The sequence below is a fragment of the Phascolarctos cinereus genome, unplaced genomic scaffold, assembly GCF_003287225.1.
Source record: "Phascolarctos cinereus isolate Bilbo 61053 unplaced genomic scaffold, phaCin_HiC Scaffold_726;HRSCAF=1367, whole genome shotgun sequence".
NCBI lineage: Eukaryota > Metazoa > Chordata > Mammalia > Diprotodontia > Phascolarctidae > Phascolarctos > Phascolarctos cinereus.
This window is the reverse complement of record NW_027556098.1, coordinates 345643308-345655457: the sequence shown is the minus strand read 5'-3', so window position 1 is coordinate 345655457 and position 12150 is coordinate 345643308. Positions and strand designations below refer to the sequence as shown.

Here is a 12150-nt window from a genome sequence, read left to right as displayed (position 1 = left end):
GGGATTTTATACCATCTCTTACAGCAAAAATTCAGAGTGGTTGTCCCTGTAAAAGCCAATCAGATAACAGACCAAACAGATTAATTAACACAATTCAAATAATTATTATTACTTGGACAGCTACTGATGAAACTTTAATGCTCCCTGGTATGATAATATTACCAGCAATATTACTTGTTTTTCTCTGGAGACATCTAGTGGAGAAAACTCTGCAAATCATTTTCCCAGAAGAACAGAAGACTTATTTGAAAAGCATTTTAATTTTTGATTAAAGAAAAGGCAGTGATGGTGAGGGTGTCATAAAATCATTTACTTTATGTGGACCGCAAATGTTTGCATTTAAGTGGCAGAAAAATGCCTTATTTTTAGTGACACCATTTCCACAAGTAAGATTTGGAATAAGGGAGTTCTAACATCTATAATAACTAGAGCCGAATATACATATTTTTCATTCATTGATACCTAATTCTCACAGACTTCTTTCTCTTCTGGTACACTTAATGATAAACATCTAGATAAGAAATGAAACATACTAAATATCAGTGGTTATATTCATAATATATTTGGATTGTGAACAAGGTAAATCACTTTTCAACTGAAATATTTCCTATCATAGGGAAACAGTATTGACCAAGCATAGAAGGAAACATCTTGTCTGGTCTTCAATTATATTTTTCTGTCATTTGCTCCTGTGACACATGACGCATCCCTATTTTTCTTGCTACATTAAGTTGTCTCTTAAAACTCTTGTCATTCTTCTCCCCTTCCTTTTTTTGTTTTTGCTAAGACCTTGAAAGTTTCTTTATAGAGAATATTGAAGCTGTGTGTGCTCATCTTATCGCTATATAAAAGCAAATCAACCTTTGTATCAGTAAGTGATCTATAAGGGAGTTTGGTGCATATTTTGGAATTCTGTAATGGCACTTCTGTCTTCAAAATCCCCAAGGCCTATATGCTCTATTTGGCCTACTGAAAGCAAGAGATTGTGCTGGAACCATTCTACTCACTATTTCCTATGAATTTCTCCCTCATATCTTAAAGCTTAATGCATTGTTCTTTGGCCTACTTATCTATTCCTAATACTCTCCTAATTTTACTTCTTAATTTTCAAGTATCTGAAACATGTGCTACATACCTACTCTCTCCTTTCCTACTTGCTCCATGAGTCCTTTCATTTTAGGAGTGTCTGTTCACTAACTTTCTTCTTATCCAAAACTGTCCAGATCATGTTTTCTAATCATCTTTTCCCAAGACTGTTAAGGGTTACTTTCTTCACCATTACATCCACTTTACTTCACTTCTATCTTCAAAGTAGCATTCTATTCAAAATGATGTTTCTAACTTCACCTCCCAAAGTAGTATATATTCAACTGGTTCTCCAACATGTCTTATGGAAAGGTATCCTTATAGCTATTCCTACTGAGTAGCTGGTGGTACAGTGGGTACAGTATTGGGCCTGGAGTCAGGAAGGTTGGAACCTTGGATGCTTGGTAGCCATGTGACCCTGGACAACTCACTTAACCTCTTTTGCCGCAATCCTGAGATTAAATTGTAATTTGGAAATGTTTAACAAAATAATTAAAAATATAATAAAACATAGATGATGTTAATTTGAGGTTTTCAAAGTCAATTTGCAGCCCAAAATATTTGAATGTAGTATCAATGCTCTGGGAGATACAATGCCAATTAAAAGCAGTTCTCAATTGTTCTACAAAAAACAGTTTTATGATATTAGAGGGAAAAGAAAGAAAATATTTGGTCCCCTTGTCCCCATATCTGATGCAGTACCTAAATATAATAGGTATTCAGTAAATATTTCTTGATACAGAGGATGAAAGCAGAATGCTTCTCATATTTGCTTTTAGGAGAATGCATAAGAGCTTTCACTGCAGGGAAATGTGAAAATAGAAAGAGGAGGCAAGGATAAGAGGTTATGTTTATAGGGATGTCCTTTCTAGAGGTTTTCACCTAAGGTATAATTGTGAATTTTAGCACCAGGGAAAATTCTGATGAACTAAATTAGTCGTATTTATTACAAGTAATCACTCCTGTGGTCCAGATAATCTGGTAACAGAGACTTTTGAATTTCTGCAGATTATGGAACTGGGAAGCTAGTCTACTCAAAAAGGATAAGGATTAGAATGGAAAGAAAGACTACAATTCGGGTACTGAACTTATTGGGAAGGGGGGAGAGTGACTTAGAGGTTCATAAATAACAAGAAAAAAGATTTTGACAGGATGGAGTGAATTTTAAAGGAGAAGTGGTTGCTGAGTGATGATGCCAGAAGAAGGGTGTGAAAGTTGCAGAGTACTTTAATTCCTTCTCATGACCCCCTTTCAAATGAGAGAAGGAAGAGTCAGCATTGGAGGAAGTTACAAGATGTATAGTGTCTTCCAGAGCAAGCTAGATTTCAGTGAGCTCCAGACAAAGGGAGGAAAATATCTAGTATGATGGGACCACGATTTAAGGCTGAACAGGACTTTGGAGGTCATATAATCCAACCTATTGATATTAGAGATGGTTAAATTAAGGCACAAAGGGAGCAAAATGACTAACTCAAAGTCACAGTGGTAGTTAAAGGCAGAGCCCTGATTTGAATTCAGATTCTCCCTGATAAATACAGAGATTTTAAAAGTTCAAAAGCAGAAGATGATTCTTACAGTAAAATGGAAGGACAGAAGACAATTATGACCAAGGAAAGACTTGCCCTGGAGGTCCCAAGGTCCTGGCTAGTGTGTCCAGTATCAAATAGCCTTTGCCATTGATTCTTCACCCTTTCTCTTTCCCCCCACCAACTGATTTCACATTCATCCTTGGCTTCCACTAGTCCAACTACTTCAGGAGTTGGGGAGAATCCATACTGCCCTGGTGGGAAGTCATCCAGGTACAAGAGCATAGCAGCCACAGACTCTTACAGGACTGACAGTCTAGACCCACAAGGAGGGTGAGTAAGGAGGCTGGTACAAGGAGGAGGGCAGAAGTGGGAGGTGCTTCCTTCACCCCTCAGAAGAATTGAACCCATGGCATACTGGCAGATATACTGTTATGTATTAGAGTATTGACCCTAGTCAGGAAGACCTAGGCTCAAATTTTACCTTAGACATTTCCCTTCAAGCTCTAAATGTATGATGCTACATAGGATCAGTCCCAGTCACCCCAAACTTGCTGCCAGTTCAGCCTCTGACTCACATGGTGGCTGCCCAATAAGTTGTAAAAGACAAGATCAATAGAGGATGGCATCAGCATCAAATCAGTATTTGGAAGAGAACTATAGTACAATAAAAGTATTAGTGTGGAAATGTGGAGATGTGACACAGCCTTGCTTCAGGCAAAATATTGACAGCTGGCATTGGGTGCTAGCAAATACAGAGAGAGCTTTGGCTTTACTGGAGAGAAAATTGCAGTGGGTTTTATTAGATGAGCCTGGAGAAAATGCTTCCTAACCTTATAGAAGTTTAATACAAATGACATATTTCTTCCTTCAGTTTTCCCTCACCCCAGTTTTTTTTTCTACCAATCCAAGAAAACAGTAAATACTTAATTACAATAAGGTTGATTTATTTAAAACAAAATAAAAGGAAAAAAACCTTTTCTTGTTAAAAGAACTCTAAAGATCTAGCTCAAATACTGCCTCCTCTAGAGGATCTTTTCTAATTTCTTCCACTGAAAAGTGAGCTTTCCTTCCTCGACCTTGAATTGTACTTTGTGGCTGTCTTATCTACTTATTATACTTTATTTTGTATAAAACATACTTTATGGTGCACATTGGAAACAATAGAAACAGGCAGAAATCTGGGATGAAATCCCAGCTCTGTCAGTATCTGTGTGACCTTAGTAAAGTCTCTTAACTTCACTGAGCTTAAATTTCATAATCAGAAAGAAAAAACAAAATGACATGGTGACCTTTGTGGTCAACTTCCAGCTCTGAAACCAATGAAACTCAGATACTACAAGGTGACTTGATTGGGGGTCCTCCGGGGTTTGCATACATTATATGACTCATGGGTATTGGGCTTCAGAGTTTCCAAAAAAAATTCCCATGCATCATTCAATTATTAAATTATTTATTTATCAATTCAATTTAATATAATAATTCAATTTGTTTATTATTCAATAACTCTTATCACAATACTATAAGGTGGCAAAGCAAGTCTAATAACATTTAATATTGTATTTATATTTATATTAAATGTTAATATTTATAGATGAGGAAACTGAAGCCCAGTCTTACATAGCTGCTGAGTGGGTAAATTGGAATTAAACCCAGGTCTATTATGTGTATTATGCATATTTTCATCTGTGGTAGATTATAAGCTTCTAGAGGGCAGGCAACATACTTTACTTTTCTTCATATCTACCCCAGAACTTAGCAGAATGGTTTGTGCATAAGTTGATCTTTAATAATTCTTAATTGTTTAATTTACTTTATAGAGGAAAGAGTGTTGGGTGTGGAGTCAAATAACCATGACTCTGCTACTTAATACATATGTAATCTTGAACAAATCATACACCGTGATAAACTTGGGGTCATAAGACTTGGGTTCAAACATTTCTGTTGGGGACCCAGTGGATAGAGCAACAGCCCTGGAGTCAGGAGGACCTGAGCTCAAATCCGGCCTCAGACACATAACACTTACTAGCTGTGTGACCCTGGGTAAGTCACTTAACCCCATTGCCAGCAAAATAAATAAATAAATAAACAAAAAACAAAAACAAACCAAAAAAAAAACCGTTTCTGTCACTAATAACTGTGTGACTTCAGAGAAGTAACTGAATCTAATTCAGCCAAAGTTTTCTGATCTGCCAAATGAGGGAGCTGGACTCTGAGGTCTCTTCCAGTCATAAATCTATGGTCCAATAATCTTTTGGAGCCTGAATTTCTTCTTTTAGAAGCCAAAGTTTTGAATTAGATTTTTTACCAGCTCTTTTCTAGTTTAAACTTCAGTGATCAACCCTGCACTCAGCAAAGGTAATGTGTGGGAAGGAAATTATTTTGTTTTCAGGGAGCACATAGGTACAAAGAGAACTTTAAAAAACATCAAAATAAAACGCAACCGAAATGTATTTTAATATTTGGTAGCTAAAGGAAAGTTGGAATGTGGGAAGTTTGTGAAATGAGCAATTCTTTAGCTTTGGAGGCCTACTTTGGAGCCCTCAGGGGTTCCATTTATTTTATATATGAGCTTTGCAGAGGCATTTCAAAATCTAAGAACACAATACCTGCTACAGGGTATTTTCTTTCCTGTTCCACAATTGTGTGGGCACTTGACAGGAGAGCACTTGACAGTGGGCACTTGAAAAGTGTAAGCAGTGGTTCTTGAGATAGAGAACTGAAGGCTCCCCTTGGTGCAGAGAATTGGCCATTCTGCCCAACAATGGTCTAGGTCATGGGCAAATATAGTTCACGACTCTGGAAAGCTGAGTATAGACTATGAAGGTCCTTGAGAGGAACATATCCAGGCAGAGTTATAGAGAGGCAAAAGCACAAGATTTCCCTAAATCCAAATATTCTGTGGACTGGCAAAATATCTAAATTGTAAATTACATGCTACTCAGTCTTCTGTGACTCCAGCCCCAGAGGTCTTAGCACCTGAGGAGGCAGGAACCCATACCTGGTGAGAAGAATGCAGGGAAGTGAAGTCAGGGCATTTTTTTAAAAAGCATTTAGAAGTTTAAGAGGGGAACAAATGAACAAAGGAATATAGTATTTATTAAATATTTACTGCATGAAAATCATTGTGCTAAGTATGAGAAATATAAATAGAAAAGCAAGACATTTCCATGTCTCCAGGACCTCACATTCTAATAAGTAAGACAACAAATGAGGAAGTTTTCAATAAGCCAAATGGAAAGGTCCCCATGGTCTTTAGGTTCCAGGAAGAAAGCAGATGGCAATGCTTCTTCTTTATGCCATTTCCATTGATTAAATCATATTAGTTTCTGATGCTGACCTATTTGATAGTGTTAAGGACTTTGGTGACAAGATATTTTTTTCTTTCTTCTGCTGTAGCAGCTGCAGAAGTTTCCAGGCCGCATCTCCACTGGTATTACTTTTACTAGAAGGTGGCTATGGCCAGGGAGCTAGAAGGACTGCTATTCTCAACGCTCACAAGTTCAGGGTCCTAGGCTATTTCCATTAGAGTCTGAAGGGAGGTGGTAGTCAGTATGGTACTGGTGGTGGTTCAGTTGCTTGGCAAATGATGCCTCCTATCTTTCATAGTAGAAGTTGTTTGAACTGGTAAAAAAAAAATGCCATAGACTGGTATCAGGATGTGGGCAAGGTCCTGGCAAATATTTATTAAGTATGGGGATTTTTAACCTAGAGTCCATGAATTCATGGGGCAGGGCGGGGTGGGGAGATAGGGTGGCTGCTCCATAAACAAATTTGAGGAGGTCTGTGGACTTGGATGGGAAAAATGCATTTTTATTTCTGTTAATATCTAATGGAAGCATACCATTTACTTTAATTTCAATTTCAATTACTTTAATTTACTTAAAAAAAATCTTACTCTGAGAATTGTTCCATAGGAGTCACCAGAGCCCATAACACACACACACACAAAGATGAAGAATTTCTGATCTAGTGTATGCATAAAGAATTACCTGAGGGATATTGTGGATCATTTTCCCCTCTCAAATTGTCCAGTAAGTAATGACAAGGATAACAACAACAGCAGTCATTTATTATTATAAAGCTTTTATTTAGCAATTTAAGGTTTATGTACATTAACTCCTTTGATGCCCACAACTCTTCTGCGAGACAGATGCTATTATTTTATCCCTAGTTTACAGATAAGGAAACTGAGACATTCAGAGGTTAAGTGACTTGCCAGAGTTATATGGCTAGTGAATGTCTGAAGCTGGCTTTGAAATCTGGTCTTCCTGACTCCAAGGCCCATGCTCCACCTACCTGCCTCCTACCACATCCTTTGGTTGTGTGGTTGAGGATAAATTCTGTTCATATCATCCTTCTCACCAACACAAAGCAGAGAGCTGGGTTCAACATCTTAGATGGTTCTGAATTTTCTTGGCAGAGAATGACAATATTAAGCTAGAAGTTTAGGAAGACAGTGTTGTCGCTTCTATTCTTTCTTAAAATAAGAAGCAAGCATTATTTGAATTGAGAAATACCTTAGAGATCATATAATACAGCTCCTACACAATGTTTGAATCCCCTCTATAGAATCTCCAGAATCTATAGAATCTAGGGTCTGCTTAATTAATGAATGTAATAATAGTGTAATGATGGTGAACTCACAACCTGTTAAGGCAGAGATTATGTCTTAGATCTTACATCCCCACAATATCTGTTACAAGTGAATCCACACTATGCAAAAAAACCCCAAACCCTCTCATTTACTCATTCACTGAGCATTTGTCAAACACCTACCATTGTGTCAGACCCCAATCTCTGTTGTGAAACTCAGATGAGATAATACATGTAAAAGTCTTTGCAAATTTTAGAGCCCTATATAAATATTAGTTGTTATTGTTGTTGTTAGTAATAGTAGTTGTAGTAGTAAGAGGAGTAGGAGTAGGAGTAGTAGGAGTAGTGGTGTTGGTGGTGGTAGTTTTGGTAGTGATGGTAGTAGTGGTAGCAGTATACAAATATGAAAAAGACACTGTCATTGGCCTCAAAAGATTGTCTATAAACATAGGTAATGAGAATACTTCCAATATAAGGGGAGATATGAAAGATTAATGCAAGAGGTACTGACACCTTGATATTGGCATTAGAAGGATGGAGAGATTTGTTGGCTCAGGACATAAGACTATAGGATGACAGCTCTTGTTGCTAGGGATTGTTAGTTCTTTGCTGAAATGGTACAAAGTAATTGAAACGAAGGGAGGAAGAGAAGAGGTTGTTTTCCTGGCTGGCATAGATGGTTGTATATTGCCATTGACCAAGTTACAATATTTCCAAAGGTTGGTTGAAAGTCCCAAGTTCAATGTTACATGAGTACTATTCCTTGTTTTATCTTCATCCAGAATTCTGATTGCAGTCAAACCCATCCAGTACTGACTTCAGCTTGTAAACCCAACAAAAAGTGGTGTTTTCATAAGCCATCAAGCAGTAGTCCTCATGACATATTTGTGAGCCAAGTCAGAAAAAGGAGAGGCTAGTTCCCAAGCTGGAGTTAGATATTAAGAACAAATGTAAATTCTGACCTCTAGCAGTTTATACCTACTTGCTGCAGACTGTAAATCAAGCCCAGTTATAATAGGAACTATAACAAAAAACAAAAACAAAACAAAACCTATAATAATTTGCATAATACTTTATTAATTATAAATAATTTCCTTCATGATAAGGACACTTGGTTATCTTACTTTGTAGTGCTTCAGATGACCTTAAATTCCCATGAAGACAATGGAAACACGTGCCAATATGTGTCAATATCAGTCACATAGGAAGAATTACAGAAATTCAATGAAAAATTTTAAGACCCTCCAAAGCTGTGTATATATTAGTTTATTTTTAGTCAGTCATTTCAGTTATGCCCTACTCTTCATCACCTCATTTGGGGTTTTATTGGAAAAGATCCTGGAGAAATTTGCCATTTCCTTTCCCACATCATTTTGTAGATGAGAAAACAGAGGCAAACAGGGTTAAGTGACTTGCCCAGGGTCACATAGCTACTAAGGTCTGAAGCCAGATTTGAACTCACAAAGGTGAGTCTTTCTGACTCCAGACCCAATGCTCTATCCACACTGTACTACTTCACTGCCCACATATTTTATTACTTACTGGCAAAGGGCATATGGGAAGATGATGAAAAAATATTAGCAATTAAGAAGTACACAGAAGAAATATTAGAAAGGATATCATCAAATAAATGCAGTACTACAAAATAAGATGTGTTGATTATATAAAAAGAGTGGATGATAACCTATAGATAATCTTCATGCGCCTTTGGCATCACAATGTCAAGAAATTTAGAAGTATAGGGCTAGCATGTTGGGTGGAAAGAACACATGGAGAAGATTCTCAGAGAAAGAAAACGAGGATAGGCTGAAATCTGGACCCAACCAGGGAATCTTCACATTGATAGAATCTTATATTAGCTGCATTATTGAAACACAGATAAGCTGGAATGAATTTAGAAGAAAGTTACAAAGGTGATAAGAGGACTACAGAACTTATACATGAGGATTAGTTGAAAGAACTAGTCATGTTTAATGTGAAGAAAAGAAGACTTAGGGAAGTATTAGAGCTTTCTTTAAGCATTTGAAGGGTTATCATGTAGAAGAGGAAAAATACTGATTCAGATTGACCCAGAAGATTAATTTGGAAGTAATGGAGAGGGATATTTTAGTTCAATATGAGACAAGATTTATTAAAAATGGGAGTTCTTCAGAAACAGATTGGCTTACTTCAGGAAGCAGAATTCACTGGAGGCCTTTGGGTGTAGAATGAGGACCACTCACTAGGCATATTGTAGAGGGGATGCATACTTTACTTAGAGTATAGAATGGATGATCTATCCAACTCTGAAATTCTGTGACTGTATGATTAGTTGTTACCCTGTAGTACCATTACTGTTTACAGGAGAACTTCCAATTTGATAAAAAGGACTGAATTGCTTATGTTTATATCTGCGAAGTAATGAGATCAGAGGATAAAGAGCTAGCCTCAGAATTAGAAATAACTGGGTTCAAGTCCTACCATAATTGCTGTATGATCCTGGATAAGTCACTTAACTTCTCAATGCTCTGTGCTTCTCATTCTCTGAGATGATAAGTTGCAGAGAAAGTGATGATTTAAACAATCATTGGGAGTTTCCTATATCAATCACAGGTCTATCGTAGCTCTGCAATCCTGAAGTCCTTCAAACCTTCTTAGCCTCAGTTTTCTTGTACATAAAATGGAGATTAAAAAAGGATCTCCCTCTTAGTATTTTATTAGGATCAAATGAGATATTGTATGTAAAATACTTTTTAAAAAACGATCATACATTCATTATTATTATTTTGAGTTCCAAATTCTCTCCTTTCTCCTAGGCCCTCCCTCACTCATCTAAAGGACTTTCAAACCTTGCAATGATACATCGTTATTATTACTTAATTTTTTTTTCTCATGTCACTACCATTATATAGTGGATAAAGAGTTGGTTTCAGAATCAAGAAGACCTGAGTTGCAGTACTGCCTTTGACACAACTCACTACTTGATCCTAGTCACGTCACTTGGTACAAGAGACCAGTTTCTAGTTGAAGAACAATTGCTGAGCTACCTTGGTAGAGATAATTTCCTTACCAAATATTCACTACACCAGTGAAATTACAGGTCTTGAAATACATCCAGAAAATTCGAGCTCTGTATGTCTATCACCTAGGTGTCACACTGGATGGGATGCCATACCTGAAGTCAAGAAGACCTGAGTTCAAATCCAGCCTCTGGCTATGTGACTGTGGGCAAGTCACTTAACCCTGTTTGCCTCAGTTTCCTCATCTGTAAAATAAGCTGGAGAAGGAAATGGCAAATTACTTCAGTGTCTTTGCCAAGAAAACCCTGGATGGAGTCATGAAGTGTAGGGCATGACTATTTGACAAAACAACAACAAATCCATCATCTATTGACTCCCAAATCCCTTCTTGAAAACAGTATTCACTATATGTAGATTCAAGGCTTCCTGAGCTTTATTTTACGATCTATGTTCATCACCCTCCCCCATTCTTACCTTGGCATTAAAGTCATAATGTGTTAAAGCATATGTTGATTCAATTGGAAGAGTCTTGAGTATGTCTTTATAGGGTGTCTCTACCCAGCGTATTTCCTCTGCCACCAGTACAGCAAAAGCTTCCATTGTTTTAGTGGTGGCTTTTTGTTTAAGGCAAGAAAGCCAAGCATCATCTGAAATGAAGATTATTGATCCCCGTGATATAACCAACTTCTTTGTTCATTGACCAAGGAGCTGAGGAACTTCTGGTTTCTTTTATATGGAAAATGCCACGTTGCAGACTCTAACAATTCAGTATTTGGTGTCCTGTATGAGAAAGTGGAAATGAAATTAGGAGAAAAGACGGAAGGAAGAGTTGTTGAACCAGACCAAGTACATGCAAAATAAATATGTACTGAAGGGGACAAAGTCTTGAAAGCTCTGAGTCATCAGCATTCAAAATATTACAAAGAAGCATATCTGCTGTTTTTGAGGAAGCAATTGTTTGAAACATTTATCTGTATTTCTATGTAGAATGACCTATTGGAGAGAGGCAGGAGGTACAGAAGATAGAGGGCCAGGCCTGAAATCAGAAAGACCCGGGTTCTAGCCCTGCTTATGGCATATGCTGGCTGTGTGACCCTGGATAAATAATTTAACTTTTCAGTGCCCCATGGACCTCTGTAAGACTATATGTTGCAGAGAAGATGATCACTTGAATTGGTAGAATTCTCTTATCTGAATGTTTCCTATGCCAATAAAATCATAGGTTCAGTCCCTACCCCATGTCCTATTTAAACGATATAATTTGATTGTAATAAATTATTTAAAAGCATATGACTTTTTTAATATTACATGCTTAATAAGTTTTTATTTTCTTTCCCCAACTGACATTTATCATTTCTGTCAGTCTAGAGTCTGTCTTTTCTCTTGTCTTTCTACTAATGTCCATCATAAGTTGGTGTGTGTGTGTGTGTGTGTGTGTGTGTGTGTGTATGTGTGTGTGTGTGTGTAAATGGTAGTATATTAATTCATTGACTGACCTTGGTCTTGAGGTTCCTTATTACAGATTCCTACATGCAGAACTATGTTCATCTATCTATTATAAGTAGGTGTAGGAATGATAAACTTAAAATTTCTTCACTTATAATATATTAAAAACATTCAGATCAGTGGTGAACTAAATTACCCTCTAGCATTAAAAAAAAAAAAGATTTATGTATAAACACCCAAGTTGACCTTTAGTTTAGGCAGTAGAAGAAGCTGAAAACTGAATATTTAAACAACAACAACAACAACAAAATTATGGTAATGATTGAGGAACTTCTGTACCAAACAGCTTGAAAACAATTTTCCTATTCCCTACTCACATTCCTTTATCATTTCACTACAGAAGGTAGGCCAGGAAATGTCACCTCTTTCTCAGATAGGAAAGCTTATTGTACTTTTGTTCATTTATTTCTTTCACAGACAAAAAGTTATCACAAGAC

General features: G+C 36.9%; 1 long non-coding RNA gene across 1 annotated transcript; it reads right to left on the bottom strand.

Annotated features, from left to right (window-relative positions):
- Nucleotides 1-7797: 7797 nt before the first annotated feature.
- On the bottom strand, nucleotides 7798-11029 carry LOC144458228 (uncharacterized). Its single transcript, XR_013487817.1, has 3 exons — nucleotides 10682-11029; nucleotides 10363-10464; nucleotides 7798-8133 (listed from the first exon to the last, which is right to left on the bottom strand). It is a non-coding gene; the product is annotated as an uncharacterized LOC144458228 (long non-coding RNA).
- Nucleotides 11030-12150: the final 1121 nt, after the last annotated feature.